The 18,127-nt window shown below is 39.1% G+C and overlaps 1 protein-coding gene across 2 annotated transcripts in view; it reads left to right on the forward strand.

Annotated features, from left to right (window-relative positions):
- Positions 1-18,127, forward strand: part of LOC105871725 (RNA binding motif protein X-linked 2) — a 63,997-nt gene that overhangs the window by 25,255 nt on the left and 20,615 nt on the right. The window contains exon 6 of one of the 2 annotated variants that reach the window (XM_075999382.1): positions 1-18,127. This exon is cut by the window's left edge and continues 15,177 nt beyond it; it is cut by the window's right edge and continues 10,662 nt beyond it. The exons of the other annotated variant lie outside the window; for it this stretch is intronic. The gene's annotated coding sequence lies outside the window, so the exon portion shown is untranslated. 2 annotated transcript variants of the gene reach the window in all.

The following is an 18,127-nucleotide window of genomic DNA, read 5'->3' on the forward strand; positions in this document are numbered from 1 at the left end:
TGGCGTCAGTTGTTTGTAAGATTTGCAAGATGGTTTTGATGTGCAGCCAGGGTTGAGAAGCTCTGCTCTGTGTAGTAGTTCACAAATCAGATTCATGGCTAACTGATGTGGAGACTAAATTTGACTCTGGCAGCTAAAGCATTAGTCCATTCAACAAATGTCTGTTGAGTGGCTACTGTACATCACCAGTCACTGTGTTAGGTGCTATGGATGTGGTTGTCAATGAAACAGGCAAATCCTTGCTTTTCATGAATATTATATATATATATATATATATTCAAGTAAATATATCATTAACTAGAGGGTGAGGGCACGGATTTTTGTCTGCCTTGTTACTGCTGAATCTCTACTGCCTGGCAGGTAGCAAGCACCTTATAAACAGTTGTTGAATGAGTGAATGACTAAATGGTGAATTAACTCTAAAAGAAAAATAAAGCAGGATTAGGGGAATAGTGTGTGTGTGTGTGTGTGTGTGTGTGTGTGTGTGTGTGTTTATTTTACATGGGGTAACAGGGAAGGCCACATTAAGGTGACTTGAGAAAAGCCTGAAGGAGATGAGTGAGTGAGCTGCACAGCTATCTGAGGGTAGAGAGTTCCTGGCAGAGGAAGAGTAAATGCAAAGGCCTTGAGGTGGGAGCATGCTTGGCATGTTAGGGGAGCAATAATGAGGCCAGTGTGGCTGGAGTGGAGTGACAGAACAGTGATGTGGGGAAGGGAAGTGGTAGGCAGCCCATGTAGGGACTTGTAGAGCACAGTAAGAACTTTCGCATTAAGGGAAAGATAATGGCCTCTTTTTTGTGCCTGACACTGGAGAACATATGTCTTCATATATACAGAGACTACTGTTTTCATGGAGGTAAATGCCAGAAGGAATTTCTTTGCTATTCAATAAAGCATGTTGAGTATCTTAATGGAGAATATCTTTAACTATAGTTTTACAAAGGAAAAAAAAAAACCTAGCAAGTGAGATCAGCAAAGAAAGTCCAGACAAACCAGGGAATCAGCTTGGCAAAAGGAATGGCTTGGCAGTAGGCTTCCAGACTCAGGATTCTACCTCTCCTCTTTATAGTCTTACTTGGAAATTGTGGCCTCTGAGTAAAGCTTGAGGTTGACAAATCAATGTTATTATTGATAAATGTGAAGTGACTGGAAAGTTGGTGGTGGTGGTGATGGTGGTGTGTGTGTATGTACTTGCCAGGATGGGAATTAAAGCGAACCAAGAGGAAAGCAAAAATGACACAAAGCAGAGATGATCTGTACAATCAGGCCTCATGGGAGACTTCCTAAGAGGGCTTAGAGAAAGGGGTTTCCTGGGATCACAGCAAGGAGTTGGCCAGTGTTTTGGAAAGCTGCCTATAAAGGGCCAGTCCTTGGCGACACTGGAAAACAGTTGGAGTCAGCACACATTTCGCTCTAGCAGTGCCCCTCTTCTCTGAGCATTTCTTTGATCTCTGCCCCCAGCAGGCCTCTCATCTGGTCTGCCTGCGAGTGTCATGTGACTCACTCCCTTTTGGCTTTTCTCCAGAGGCTATAGAAAAAATGCTGATGAGTGGAAGTGTGCTATGGGGATAAGGGCAATGGTGGCTTACTCTGTGACTTAACCTAAAGGTGAGGACTTTGATGAAGGGATTTTCAGGCCCCAGAAGCCAGCCCTGGCTGGGAGATATTTGGCTATGGGAAGGTATCAACACGGGAGTGCTTCTGGAAGCCCTTGGCAGCACACTGCACAGGTGGTCCCTCGTATTTCACTTTGACTTCTGGGCCATTTCTGTCAAGGCACCATGCATCACCCTGATGGGGCAGTGAAAAATACTTACGGCAACATGGCTTGCATTCTCTGAAACTGCAATACTTTCTGTGATCAAAGACAATGTTGGAAAGTAGTTATTTCTGAAACATGTAGAGATGATTGGTACAAAAATAATCTCAATGCATTTGTCAAAGAATCATAGAAATTGGATAAACAGTGAAAGCTGAGAGAGGTGAGATCACTAGAATGCTGGGCACAGCTCCTGGCTCTTTACTCAGACCCAGGGAAAGATAGAGTGAGATGTGGTAGAAGGAGCACTGGCCAGAATGCCAAGACAGGTAGGGTCTGAAACCAGCCGCACGTCCTTGCACAACCACTCACACTCTGTGGGACTCTGGGCAAATCATCTGTACAATGAGAGAGGCTATGGATGGTTTCTAAGAACCCTACAACTCTCTGGTCATAGATAGTTTAAAAACATAGAACAAATCTTCCAGCTAAAGGAATGGGAGAGAAGAAGGTGCTGGTTGTAGGAAATCAGTATTTCCTGTAAAATATGGAGAATGCTGAGGCACCACTCTGAGTCTGAGGAGATATCAATATGCCAGTGACTAAAATTCACCCAAGAAGATAGAAATGTTAGCAAGAGAACTTTCAAAAAGACCCACAGTTAGGGAGGCAGCTGGTAGTAAAATGAGCAGTGGACTTCACTTAGTTTCACTGCTTAGAAATGAGTGATCACTGGCAAGTTACTTCTAACTTCTCTGACTCTGTTTCCTCATCTGTCATATGGGGGTGTGCCTAGTTTCTCACAAGAGGATGAAATAAAATAATGTGTATGTATTTGATATGCATTTTATAAATATGTAACCATAAGGGACCAAGAAGAGAGGACTCTTCTTGATTATCCTTTGGGCCTTGTGTTCTAGAAAAAATGTATTGTTAATAAAACCTCAGTGACATTGAATAAGAGGGAGGTCCCAATAGTTGAATTATTTGGTGAAAGTGGTTAACCAGAATATCCTGTAAATTTCCTCATCTGTTGCTAGTTATTCTAAAACATCAGAACATACTTTTCTACCTTAGGAAGTTTTGTATAGTGCACACATCTGAACTGACTTTTTTGATGACTGAGGCCACTCAGAGCCATCATTCCAAATATCAGTTTTTAAGAGTCTAGGCTAAACGCATACTGACCCCTCCAGATATACCTAGGAAGCCATTCTGATGAAAAGGGCATAGAAAAATTCAGTGTATTTGAAGGCCCCAGATAATCTGAATCAAGTTGAGATTTTATTGTCTATTCTGTGAAGCTAAGAATGTGTATCACCAGTCCTGACCTCCCTGCAGAATCCAGACTTCAATAGGCACTGCTTGTGCGATCTCTCTGCTTGAACGTCCGATGGGCCTCTCAGTTTCAACATAGTCCAAATAGAATTCTTGTCCTGACTCTCCTCCTCACTTTTGTTCCTCTCGAAGTGTTACCTGTTTTACCAAATGGTACCACCAGCCACACGGGTGTGCTCAAGCCAAAATCATAGAAATCAGCCTGATGTTTCTCTTTTCCTCACCCCAACATCCCATCCAGCAGCAGGATCTGCTGACTCAATCCTAAAAGTATTTTCCAAATCTGTTCACTATTTACAACCTCCCACTGCGACCTCTAGTCCGAGCCACTGTAATCTCTTGGCTGCCTTGTTGTAACAGCCTCCTAACTGGTCTTCCTACTTTAACCTTATCCTTACTCAGCTCATTCTCCCAACTCTAGCCAAAGGGATTTTTTTTTTCAAATTCATAAATTAGATTATGTCACTTCTCTGGTTAAAATCATCCACAGGCTTTCCACTGCAAGTAGGAAAGTACCCCAAATTCCTTTCCATGGCCTACAACAGTCCCTAAATGATCTGGCCCCTGGCTATCTCTCTAGCCTCATCTTATATCACTTTCCTGCTCACTGTGCTCCAGGAATGACCTTTCTTTTCCTCCAACATGGCAAGCTCATCACCAATGGGCTCTTTGCACTTACTGTATCCTGAGCATGAGACCCTCTGCTTCCAAATCTTCCCGTGGCTCTCTCCTTCTTGTCATTAAGGTCAGATGTTTCTGGACTTCTTGGACCAAACTAACAAATATAGGCAGTTCCTCTCTATCATGTGTACTCTTCATTTTCTTCAAATTCATATATGAATTCCACAAGTATTTACAGAGCACCTACTATGTGCCTCTTTTCTAGGCATGGGGGGTAGTGTGAACAGATAATCCCTGCCCTCATGGAGCTAACATTCCAGGGAGAGGAGGTAGTTAATAAACAATAAAAATCTGTCTATCAGGTGGTATAAGCGGTAGGGATAAAATGAAAGCAGAGACGTAGAATGGGACATATTGGGGTGGCACTGAGGTTGCAATTTTGAAGAGGTTGGTCAGGGAAGGCTTCATTTAGAAGGTGATATATGAGCAAAGACCTGAAGGAGGTGAGGAGTGAACTCTGCAGATCTCTGGGAGAAGAATTATACAGGCAGCCTAGCAAGTGCCAATATCCTTGAGAAAGGAGAATGCCTGGCATGTTTGAGGTCATTTTGGCTGGAGTGGAGTGATTATAGGGATCATCAGCTGAGGTGGTCAGAGAAGTCATGGGGAGGGGGAGTCGTGTCCAGACTATCTAGGGACTTTTATCCATTGTGAGGGCTCTGTAATCCCTAGGTGACGTGGGAAATACTTATTCCTGTCTAGAATTATCATGTTTATATCCCACCACCCTGACATAAACATACTTACTCCAAGTTAGAATGTAAGTCCTATGAAGGCAACGACTTTGTCTATCTTATTCACAGCTATATCCCCAGCACTTAGCACAGTGTCCAGCATAAAGAAAGTGCTCAGTGAATATTTGCTGAATGAATGAATGAATGAATTGTGCAGGTGTTATATTACCAAAGGATACAGGCACTAAGCATGACACTTAAGCAATGAAGTTGAAGAAAATACTGACTGACACTGGATTCAGATTGAGGAGACTTGGGATGTATACTCTAATACACTGTATGACCTTGGACAAGTCATCTCTCTACCCTGAACTTCAGTGTCTTCATCTCCAAAACCAGGGAATTATACTAGATGGCTTCTTTCTGGCTGTCACATCCCATGATTCCACAATTCAGCATACATATCAGTGATATATCACCTTCTGACTATGACATATTCATGGAATTCTGGTATACTTACTGCTATTCTATGGTTCATCTTTTAATGAATGTTATCTCCACTCCTGGGTTGGGAGGATAGCTTTCTTAACTCCTTGAGTAGGTTGGAGGCTTGAAATAGTCAAGGTCAACTCTAGCCCTGTGGTTTGAGTTTCAAGGCCACTTTTACAGTAAACATGACACTCCTACTTCTAGTCCAGTGCTGTCCTTGCTAGAACCACATTGATCCTGAGGTTTCAACAAATAGAGGACCAAAACCTCAACACATAAATATTTTAATGAGTCAGTTCTAACAGAGAGAAAAAATAAAGTCGGGTCCACCTTAGCTAGATTTTAATGTAACCGAATAGGTTTAATCTTTAGCTTTAAAAGCTTTTTATATATTTTAGTAGGGCAAGGGTCGTTATATAAATCAAGTATATACTCTTAAAGAGATGATAAAATCCTAGTAGTATGGGCTCTGGTCCCTACTTAAACTATGGACGTGATGATGTGATAAACCCTTAATTACTGGCTAGTTCCCAGAGAAGCACAGTAACAGTAAACTCATAATATCACACCACATATTCTACACTCAAATCATCAATGAAATCTTAGTAGTGAGTCAGGCAAAGCAATCTAGTTGGCTCCTGGTATCCAGTTTATTGACCTAGCAGTCCCCTAAGGTAGCTAACTCACTGGAAAACCCACTATTAACTTCACAATTGACAACAGGCAATTTCATCAATGCAATGAACAAAGTGGTCTTTTAAATATTATCTAATTAAAATTAAGAAAAAAAATCAGTCCAACCTTCTGTTATTTTGGCACTTGGATCTTGGAGATGGTCTACATCACTACTAAAAACAAAAAGTAAAAGACATTTCATTTTGTGTGTATTTAATACATGAGGAATACTGGTTAAGCCAAAGAACAATCTGTAAATTCATTGTGCACATAGAAACAGACAGGAATAATGTATCTCTGAGTTGTCAAAGCAAATGAAAATACTACATTGACTTTATTTGTTTTTTTTTTTTTTTTTTTTTTGAGACAGAGTCTCGCTTTGTTGCCCAGGCTAGAGTGAGTGCCGTGGCGTCAGCCTAGCTCACAGCAACCTCAAACTCCTGGGCTCGAGTGATCCTTCTGCCTCAGCCTCCCGGGTAGCTGGGACTACAGGCATGCGCCACCATGCCCGGCTAATTTTTTATATATATATCAGTTGGCCAATTAATTTCTTTCTATTTATAGTAGAGACGGGGTCTCGCTCTTGCTCAGGCTGGTTTCGAACTCCTGACCTTGAGCAATCCGCCCGCCTCGGCCTCCCAAGAGCTAGGATTACAGGCGTGAGCCACAGCGCCCGGCCTATTTGGTTTTATATATGCCCCTTTTTTCTCTCCCATTGATAGAAATAATTGAGAGTTGCCTATATTACTAATTATGTTAAAACCATCATGAGGGGTGATATTGTCAATGGTGGGCCAGGAGTAAATGTCCTAAAATGGCATCAGGTAAAAAAGAAATCTTAATTTCATAGTGCTAAGTGGAAAAGAATGTAGTTACAACCAGGTAGATTTTGCTCCTTATGCCCAGTTTCTCCCATAATACCAAGTGCTACCCCTTGAGGTTTGTGAATATTCTTATAAATGGAAAAATAATTTTAAACATTTTTTGGCTATGCCAGACAAAAGTGTTAATCAGACTGCAAGTCTATAATGTATTTTGTTTGTCTCTGTCCCCTATAAATACCACACAGTCTAGCCTTTGCTCCCATAGCCTTCCCCAACTTGGATAGTCTTTTTCTTATGTACATCTTACCCATCCTTAAAGGCTCCACTCAAACTCCACTGCTTTGGAGAATTATTGTCTGAATGCTGCAACTTGTACCACCCTTTCCTTCTTGGGATTCCTCTGATAGCGCCATACTATTGCGTATTTATATACTTAAGGAACTAAGTAAGAACCCCTCTGGATGGACCATTAGATGGAACATTAGTCAATTCTTAATGACCCAGTGCCTGTCTCTCAGGTTCAGGAACCTCACCTATGAATGACTTGATCTAACTATACTAAATAGATCACTTTGCTGAAAAGCATGTCCCAGGAGAAGGAAGTAGGGGCCAGATAAATAGGAATGGGAGAGAAGATGAGAAGGGGAGGCCCAGGAAGTAGCCACGGCAGGGAACCAGGAGAAGGGGAGAGTGAGGGGAGGTTCAGGGGCTAAATACTGGCTTCCTCACAGACATACTTGAGGGCCTTATTCTTCCTGTAAGCATCATTTTCATTTCAGACTTCTATTTTCTTAGCCAACTCATATCGCTTTAATCGATAGTACCTAGAAAATGAAGGCAAATCCTCTTCGTTATATGAGGAAGAACTCATCATTCTGTGTATAAAGAAAGATGTTGATTCTGTAGAAGATGTCATTTCTTCTTCCTAGAAAAATACAAGGCAGGCATTATACAAAGTAGAGCTTACAATAAATCAAGTAAAATCTACTGTAACATTTCCTTAGTTATCTTCATAGCCAGCATTTCTGACCAGGTACTCTGAGTTTGGTCATGCAATCTCACATGGCTTCCCAGAACATAGAGCAGAGTCTGTGTTAAGGAAACTGGCCTAGTGAGCTCCTGAATTGAACAGGGTTGTATCTCTGTGTTTTGGTTTCGGTTCACTGAAGCTTCTGGTTTAACTTGGGCATCATTGCAAATGGATAATCCAGGTAATTATTTCACCAGGAAATCCTGAATCATACGTATTCTCCAAACATAGGGTATGCTACAACTTTTCGGGTAGGGCCAACCCAAGAGGTTAGTGAGGCCTAGACTATTAATAGAGGGATAGGGAACAAGACATAGGAGTTGTACGTCAAAGCAATAGTGGGGTTTACAGGCTGATTGTAGGAGGAATATTCAACTTATTTTGATGAACTTGCTATGTTTCCACAAGTTCACAAGTTGGAAAGGAAAAAAGTAAAAAAGTTGGCTAAGAAACTTGCCCAAAGGTCACATAGCTAGTAAGGGGCAGAGCCAGAAATCTAACCCAGATAGGCTGAATTTGCATGAATCTTTTTATGTCCAGCCCATCTTTTGGTCCTGCCCACTGGCATGGAGTTTCTGTGCACCAAACTTTCAATGAGTATTTACCAGCCAGAGTACAAAAAAGTATGAAAGCTACCATTTTAAATAAGTACCTTGCATCTCTCCTAACTGGCTTCTATTTTCTGTTTTTCTTGTGTTCTTGTCTAACCTAGGACTCTTCCCATGATCTCCTTTTACTTGATCAAGGTTCCTGGATTCGTTTCCCTCTTATTGGAAATATCAGAGTTGGGAGAGACTGCCTGAATCCCATTTCTTCCTACATTGCTGGGACTGTTTGTGAAACCCTCTACCCTTGCCATAGAAATCCCGTCACTGATAGTCACATTTCTCACTTACACTAAAGTGCGTCCTACTCCTCCATAAAGAATTGTCTGTGTCTGTTGTAGATTTTGAGGTAGCTTCATTATTTCTAGAGAAAGATCTTGTTATTTTTATCTCCTCACATTCTGTTTGGCTTAGAGATGCTTCAGTACTTTTTGTACTTAGCCCGGATTTGAACTGACGACTGTTGTCTGGAGATGGAAACCTTTTCACACTGCTCTTGTTCATTGGTGGTGTGGGAAGAGCCACTGAGCTTGCAGTGGGCTTCATGTCTTCTTTTACTTGATCTTCAAGTAGGCCTTCTGAAAAGTCTTCTTTTAAAACTTCTTGTAAAATAGTTTCATCTTCATCAGAAGTTAAGCTCTCTTCTACTTCGTTTACTGACTCTTCTTGATCAATATCATGAGCTACCAGCCGAATGATAAGATCTCTTTTATTCTGGACATCTTTTAATAGTTCTACTTTGGTGATGTCAGGCTTTATTAGATTGTGAAAGGAATTCCTACTAGCTATCTGGAATTGAAGAGACAATGAGTGTTAGAAACAATTGCCTCAGTCATTTTTCCTGTGTTTCTATTGTAATAAGGCAGTTTTCATATGGTTTCCAGTTTCAATTTAATAAAATTATTTCTCTTCAAATGTCTTGTATTTATATATTAATGATATAATTAAAAGAAATAAATGTATATCATAAGCAGTATTTGCTCATTTTTCAAAGGATTTTGCATTCATAAATAATGTCATTCCAGTCCAAGGAAGAGAACCTGATTAAGGTTCTTTCTTTTGCTTCACAGTTTACTTTTTACTTGCCAAGAAATGCAAAATGCACAAATACTGTAATTATGTTCCGTTTTCATCATTTACCTTAAAGGTTTTATAACAGACTTAGCCATGAGAACATGTTTTTCTAAACTTCTTAGTAGGGAACTAGTCATAATTTAATCTAAATACAGATATATCCATGAGGAAAGACAAGATATTGGCTGACCTGGAGTTTTTAAAATGATGAATAATAGTCAAAATTGTGAAGGCCCTGGAATGTTCTCTCCTCACCCCTCTGCCCCTAGTTCTTTGACCATGTTTTCCTAAAGAAGCTTCAAAAAATAAATCTTCATTTCTCCTCACCTCCATAGTCAAATGTCACTTTTCATCTTGCAAAGTTAAAGACGGCTCAAGGAAGAGACCGTTATAATTACGTAAATGAATTTTCCCTTTTCCAAAGCCATTGATGATATTACGAAACCTTTAAATTAATTTGTGTTATCAATCTTAGATCTCATCATCTCTTTGAAACACTGTACACTAGCTTTTCCAATAAATGTTTCCCTAAAAGAATGTCTTGTGTGCAAACCAAACAAAGGAACTCTCTAAGAAATGGAAACAATCAATTTTGATTATCTATGCTGATGGAGAGGAACAGTCGCTCAAAATTCAAACCAAAAAATAATGCTAAATGGCTTTGGAATTTGTCACTGTATGGGCCTTTTTTTCCCTCTTTACCATGAGTTACCAAGAAATATATGGGCCTTTAATATGCATGTATCTGATGTGTTGGGATGTTTTGGCGCCTCAAAACAGCAAACAAACCTCTGCTGGTGGATTCCTGACTAAGGAGTAGCTGGTGAGTCGTCTGGGTTCCCTAAACTCTTCTGTTGTTCTTTCTACAACCTCTACCCCCAATCTTGAGATGAATGGCATTGCTGTCCAGATTGCTGTAAAGCATCTGTCTTAGCTGTGCTGCCTAAGTCTGTTTAACTTTCCCTAAGACTGCATTTGCTCCCATTAAGTGTGGCAGGGATAATTGTTTTGGATTAAATATTCTCTTCCAACTTTCTAAGGGCTATAAAGAGATGGTTAAAGTACTGATAAAGGGTGCAAGTGAAGAGAGCAGGCAAGCAAGAATAAGAAGTGTGACATATTTCTGCAGATGATTAAGACTTGGGGTAATGTCCTACAGTTTAGTCTCACAGATCTTGTGCCCAAGGAATTACTTACATATAAATGAAGACTATCATGTAAATGCTAATGTTATTTTGAGAACCCAGAGAGACAAGGACATCTTGGAGCTGGAAAGGACCTTCATCTGGTTCCAGAAACTAAGGACCAAGGAGACTCCATGAGTGTCCCAGCCCATAACAATCTCAGTGTTTGAGACTTAAAGAAGTATCCATCAATGTATTTACTAGCTCTGAGTCTTAGTTCAGTGAGTTGGAAAATAATGCTAAGGAAAACATGCTTTATACTCCAGGCAGGTTGGTTTTACAGAATTTTGCTCAGTTTTTAAGCCACAGGCCACATCTTCAGTATGAAAGCTCACCATCAGTGCAAGAGGCTCATTTATGCCAAGGGGCTTTGGTACTAAATGAGAACGTGGGGCTGGATCAATGTAACTCCATATCTGGGCAAAGTTTTATATGATGGAAGTGAAATAAGAAGGATGAAATCTAAAGAGCTTGCAGTCTCATGTTTGTTGATGAATGTCGCTAAGAAAAAAACACTACTACTGGGGAGCCTTAAGTCAGAGGATTTAAATGACTAGTAGAGGCTGGTTTAGCTGTGGTTCTGACTGGCCCTTTTGCACCCATAGAGTACTACTATAATGCATATCCATACTCAACAACTGTGAGAATTGTAAAAGATTATATTTCTTCTAAGCTGCCAAATGAGGACTACAATTCCATTCAGTCTGGTTCGCTGTTAAGGGTATTTCCCTGTATTGCCATTCTTTAAGAAATGGCAGTGCAGTCTGACTGGCTAACGAAAACTAGCATGACACCTTTATTCAGAGCCAAATAGCTGATGGGGTAAGTTCTAGGAAGGCAGAGAGTTGCATCAGATGAATCAAGAGCACCCAATTCTACTGGGCTGGGTAGGAGCAAATTGATCACATTGGCAAATGTATTCCGTAGACCTCCCTGAGGAAGGAAGTCACAGGAGGACAGCCAGTTCTCAGTAGCCCCTCGCTTTTTTTCATCACTGCCTTTTGCACTTACCTCCAATGGCTTCACATTCAGTTGTCCCTTATTATCCAATGACACTCGTCTGTCCTTCTTCCTGTCTCTTGCAGCAGATGAGTCTTTTGAGTATCTCCTCCCAGTTATTGCCGCTCTTCTCAGTGCTTCTATGTTGCATCCAGTGCTAAATAAGCAATTTATCTGCATTTTCTCAATAGGCTGCGTTTTCACAGAAATAACTCCTAAGTGTTCTGCAACAATATCTGGATCGATATTGATTGGTTGTTTTCCACGGTGAGGAATTATTTTAACTGGAAGTTCCTCTCCAGTTAAATCTTGATCTAACTCTTTTTTCTCTAGCTCAGGCTCCATTTTATCAGCATGCTCATGCAACCTTTCAACAATTCGACCAACGTCCAGATCGCCAAAGAAATGAGCAGGTGCATCTTTTGAGCGAATTGTTTCTAATGGACAATTTAAAACTTTGCTAATAATCAAAGAAGCCACCTTATTAGGGAAGAAGTTGTTTGTGTCTTTCATATGATAATAAAGTTCTTCACTTGTTCCTGATTGTTGTAGTACATGATTATAAAGAGAATCAACAACCTGAGAAATCATTTCTACACTTTCTGGATTTAAAACGTGTTCTTCAGGATTAGCAGCTATAACACTGATGTTTTTCCTGGAAATTTCAGCTGTCACGGATTTTGTTAATTGAGATGCAATTTTACTTATCTCAGGCTTTGATAAGGTTTTAGCATCTTTGCTTGAGGCACTTGGCAACTTCACTAGTCTGGCCAAAAACAAGGCCAATATTTCTTCTAAAAACGTGGCATCTACCACAGCATCTTGTCTGGCTGTTCCTTTGAACAGCTGTTCCTGTTCCTTTGTCTTAAGGTCATCAATAATCTTAACCACTTTTTCCAGAATTTTGACAGCTTCCAGAACTAATTCTAAACTCGATGCTTCTTCTTCCACTTGAGGATGAAATTCTGAATTGGAAATTTCCCTCACCATTAAAAATCCAATTATATCAGACAGGACATTGCTCTTACCCATTAAATCTTTATACACTGAAATATGTGAGCCAGAGTGCTTTAAAACACTGCTATAAACAGAAGAAACTACTTTTTCAATAGTTGCCCTGTCTGCTACAGACACAGTGGGTGATCCTTTGGCTTGTGGTACAACTTTAATATGACTTTTAGACATATATTCTTGGAATGAATGTAAGATTTTTGAGGTTATTTTTTGCATTTCAGCATTTAGAGACTTGTTTGGTTCTTTATGCACTTTTGGAAACATAGATAAAAGCTTTGTTAAGAAATTTACAGAAATTTCTTCTATTATGTTAAAGGTTAGTTTGTAAGCCTGTGATGGCTGACTCTGGCGGACTTCAGTGGTTTGGACAACATCTTTAAGGATATTTTCAACCACACTGTCGACTTCTGTACACTGATACGGAGTTAGCTCTCCAGAAAAATAAGTCTGTAGCTGATTGCCAGCTATTTCCCGTACAACTAAACTAACTATGGCCTCTGAAAGCATTCTGCAACCACTGGTGACACAATTTTGTATGTTCTCTTGAGATCCAAATTGTGGCAAGAGATTATTATAAATAGTCTGAACTACTAATTGTATAATTTCATCATCATTAGGATGTAAGGATTCTACATACTGTACAATCATATGTTCATCTTTGGAGAGCGCTGTCAGAATTGTACTTACTAACTTCATTTGAAGGAAATCCAGTTCTGTGTATAAATGATCCTCACATATTTCTGTTGTAGTGTTGGCTACTGTTGAGAAAATTTTTGATAGAAGACAAGAAATTATACTCTCTAAAAATTCATGAGACAGGATTACGGTATATGGCCATGATGTCTGACATTCTTTGCAGGTTGTTTGGGGCACCTTTTGGACCTTTTTAAGAAACTCCCTAGATTCTAGAGGCAAACATCCTGAAGCTGGAAACTCATCGTAAAGTAGCAAGTCTGACTGATGCTGAAAAATTTCTTCCATTACTGCGCTAGCTAGTCTTCTTGCTAAATTTTCACTGTTACTATTAATGTCCTTACAAATGGAGTCTTGAGATCCATATTCCTGCAAAATATCGCATACAGAGGAGTGAGCAACCTTATTGACCAATGTCTTATCAATCGATGGTGTTTTAGCCATTAATGGTATCTCATGCGAGGGAGGTGTTTTAGTTGCAGGTGGCATTCTATGCATGGATGATATTTTATCCATAATTATCATTTTAATCTCAGGTGGTGCTTTATCCACAGATGGCTTTTTCTGCCTGAGAGGTACTTTATGAACAGACGAAACGTTCCTTGCAGACGGAAAGGACTGATTTTCCTGATCTGGGTTTAATACTTTAATTTGAGCATCTGAAAACTCTTTTAACAGGGAATCAATCAGTTTCATAGCTGCATCATACAACTCATCGTGATTTACATCACTGGTTGCATTTTGACATGCATCATCTGTGTCTGGTGAGGAAGAAAAAATCAATTTGTTAACTATTTCAGAGATAACATCTTCTAAAAAGTTGGCAGGCAAAATCCCAGGGTTATTATTTTCTGGTTGGTTTTGAGGATCCTCTGCTTTACTAGGTTTACTTTTAATCTCTTTATCTTTACTTTTCTCATTCTTTTCCTTGGTCGTAGGAACATTTTGGCTAGCTGAATTCACTAAAGCAGGCTGTGCAAAATCCTTGCCATCCACCTGAGTTACATACGCTGCTTTATCATTTAGGGGACTTTGGGATTTTGAATCATATGTTGGTCCTTGAATAGAAGATATTTCTGAAACATTGCTGTAAAAGCTTTTAGGGATATTTGGGATGTGTTTAGCATGCCAGATTTGTTTGTCATCCATAACTCCGTAAGTTGGAGAATCTCTCCTCTTCTCTTGAGTCTCTGTGTTTTTCACCTTAGATTTCAGGGGTGGTAGTTCAAAAGGTATATCCTTTTTTTCTAATGAACTTTCTCTTTTCTTGCCACTCTTCTGTTTATTGCCTATTTCAAAATCTTGTTCCAGTCCAAAGTTCTTGTGTTTTGTGTCACTGGTAGCTGGTGAAAAATGTTGGTATACTTCATCACCTTGCTCTCTTTCATCCTTTCTAGCTGAACCATCTTTCTTAATTTCATCCTTCATAAGTGGGGCATTCCAATTTGGCCCCTGAGTATCCTTACTTTTCGCACTGGTTGTTGGAGAAGTAACTCTTGATACCTTCTCATTGTCTTCTCTAATTGAACTTCTTTTCTTATCATTCCCTTTCTTTTTATCTGCCACACCTCCAAATAACCCTGATGCTAGGGTAGTTACTTTGCTCTTCTTAATGCTAGTTTTAGTGGTACACATTGGCTCATGGATGCTGCTTTTTTTCATTGCTATCTCCTCCTTTTTGAAATCCTCTTTGCCACTGAATGCTCCTCTACTTATTTCCAAAACATCCATTTTGTTTTTTAGGCCTGAGGTGGATGGTTGTTCTAGTGAAGAAGAAATTGGGTTCTCCTTTAAGCTTCCATTCATCTTTGTGAAGGTTTTATATGGCAAGTGTTGAATTCTTTGAATAATGTTATCCACATCTAGAAATGAAGCGAAGGTAGAAGACCAGTCTCCTGAAAAAAGTGGTTGAATCTTAAAAGAAGAGATCGCCTTATTGGCTAAAGCAGCAATCATCTCAATAACGTTACTTCTATCATCTTTCTGAACATTGTGAGATCCATACATTTCTATGACCTCATGATACACAGAATCAGATACTTTATCAACTGTTTCTTTATCTATTGGTGGAAAAGAAAACATTTCCTCAGCATTTTCTAGAACTTTAATTTCATTATTCCTAAATTCCCCTACCAGGGCATTTGCAAAATTTATAGCCATGTCCATGAGGTCTTGTTCCGATACTTCTTTGTCTTTAGGATTTTCAGCAATACTTTGGAGAGTACAAAACTTGTGAGCAAGGTCGATGATAACATCTTCCAAAAACGTAGCAGAATACACAGAAGCCTGTGGTAAGAATGGAGTTTTTTCTTTATCGGGATTTGAGAGTTCAACGACATGGTCGTTTGATATGGGAGATGACTGTTCATCACATAAGAAGGGCTGCAGATGGCGATCCACAATTTCCTTGATAATAAAACCAGCTATTCCTCCAAGGAAGGAGCCTCCCTTTTTGCATGTATCTTGGAATTTAAACTTTTTCATAATATTGTTACTTATGGAGTCAACGAAGTTCTCAGTTGCCTCTGGTGGCATGGTTTCTGTTTGCTCCTCTTCAGGAGCAAGTCTAATCTCGTGTTCAGAAATTTCTGCTATTATTTCATCAGTCAGTTTTGAAGCTGCATCCACAAACTCATAATCTGGAGGCATCACTTCCTCTTTTAGTTTGGTTTCAGTCTCAGATGAAGGGAATATATATGTTAGAAGCTTGTAAACCATATCTTCTAAAAGGGAACGAGGCAAAACAGTGATGCACGGTGGCAAGATGTGGATATCATCGTTGATGATGTCGAGTACATTTCTGATGATGTTTTCATCTTGGAGAGTGGAGTAAGATGATGTTGCTAATTCTCCTGCAACTAAAGACTCCACTTGATAATCATACATTTCTTCTAATAGCAAACAATATATTTTACTTCCAAAACTGATGGCATTGTTTTGGATAGCTGTATAAATATCAATCGGAGACTTATAATCATCTAGTATTTTTTCATAAATTAGGTTGACAGTTTTTTGAACCATTTCTGTATATCCTTCTGAAAAATACAGATTTTTATCCAAGTTATCTGCAACTAAAATTTGGGATGTGGTGAACTCCAGCACAATTGATTTTACTAATGTAGTGACAATATCAGTAATGTTGGCTTTTGCTTTATGTGGGTTTTCAGCAGCCAAGATATTATGTGAGAATACATAAAGGATTTTGCACAAAAGCTCAGAAATTACTTCCTCCCAAAAGACAGCCGAATTCACAATAAAAGATAATTCTGTTTGTTTAGGATCTCTTGCTCTCTGTTTGTACATTTGACCAGCTATATCTGAAGGAAGAGTTTTACCTTGAGGTAAAAATGACTGAAGATGATGGTTAAATATTTCTTTTATTATATAACTTGCTATTTTTGTAACAGGTATATTACTTATGCCTTTTTTATCTTTTGTAAGAGACTGACACAGATTTGAATGAGAAATATCAGTATAAATGGCATCAACCATAGCCTGAACATCTTTTTCTGAAATCACATTTTGTTTTTCATTTCCGTGTTTAATAACGCATATTACATGTTTAGAAATGATCGCCATGATTTCATCTATCAGTCTGATGACTGTGTTCCTGAGGTCTGATTGTGAAAGTTCTGGGTCTTCCACACAGAAGTCCAATGGACTTATCTGAGATAAAACCTGAGTGACTATTTTTTCCAAATGTGTATGTGATAATATGGTGGTATAAGTTGTACAGGTCTGTCTTTGGAGGATTGATTTATTAATACCGTAATGAACTCTCTTTATCAAAGCATCAACACTGAGGTTTGAATATGATTTAAAAGGCAGCTTTGCTATGAAATTTGGATGAATTTGGAAATCAGAAACTTCAGCCAGGATAATTTTAGTTACCCTCTCAGCCAGTGTCTTCATGTCATTAAGAAAATGTTTATCAGGTAGTAGTCCCATTTCATATTCTTGTAAGAGTTTGCTATACACTACGTCAATAACTTTGATGATTACACCTCTATCTACTGGTGGCAAACACAGTTGTTCCTCGGCATTTTCTAGGATGTTAACTTGAGCTTTTGAGAATTCTTCTGTTACCAAACATACGAATTCTTTAGCTATTTCCAAAAGTTCTCTTTCTGAATCTCTTTGTGATTTTGTTTGCACAGTGCTTGACACCCTGTGGAATATTTTGCTTAAAACCCCAGAAATCACATCTTCCAAAAAGGCTGAGGGGTAGACACCAGCAAAAAACCGTTGCCTTCTTGCATCATCAGGGGATGTATGTGATGGAGGATGTAACAAATTTCCATACACAAATGGATGAAGATGTTGCTGACAGATATTTTTAATTATAAAGCCTGCTATTTTATCAATCAGAACATTGTTTGTGCTTATGATATTGTGCCCATCTGCTTCCTGAGACCCAGAGTCTTGTAAAATATTTCTGAACACTGAATCAACGAGATGCTGAGCATCATCCTCTGAGTAAACAGAGTTGGTTTCCTCTTCATCTTTTGAAAATATAATTTCATGTTGGGAAATTCTCATCCTAATATCACCAATTAGTTTTGAAGAGATTTCATCAAAGTTAATTTCTGATTTGTCTTCCCAGGTTTCACTGTATGACAGCAAGCTAGCTACAGAAGGGCAGATTCTAGATAATAGTACTTTGATTATGTCTTCCAAAAATGTGTACGGCAGTAAGGTATTATATGGAGATAAATTCTGGCTTGGCTTGGTAGGTTTACTAATGCCACTATAGATGTTCTGAATAATATTCTCTGTTGTTAGAGCAGCATAGGAAGATGCTGACAAATCCCCAGAAAACAGTGGATGAAAAAGATAATCAGAAATAGCTGCCACAATTAAATTGCTAATATTTTCTGCAAAAATATCACTGTCTTTGAGTTCTTTATTCTCAACCTCAGGGGTGAGCCCATGCTGTTTCAGAATATTCTCATAAACTGAATTGACAAGTTCATCCACAGTGCCTGTGTCTATAGCAGGAAAAGACTGTTCCTGGTCATCACAAAGAATGCAGATTTTAGCTTTGTTAAAATGACTATTTATTGCGTTTACTATTTTGGGGATTGTTTT

This window comes from Microcebus murinus, chromosome X (genome assembly GCF_040939455.1).
Source record: "Microcebus murinus isolate Inina chromosome X, M.murinus_Inina_mat1.0, whole genome shotgun sequence".
Lineage (NCBI taxonomy): Eukaryota > Metazoa > Chordata > Mammalia > Primates > Cheirogaleidae > Microcebus > Microcebus murinus.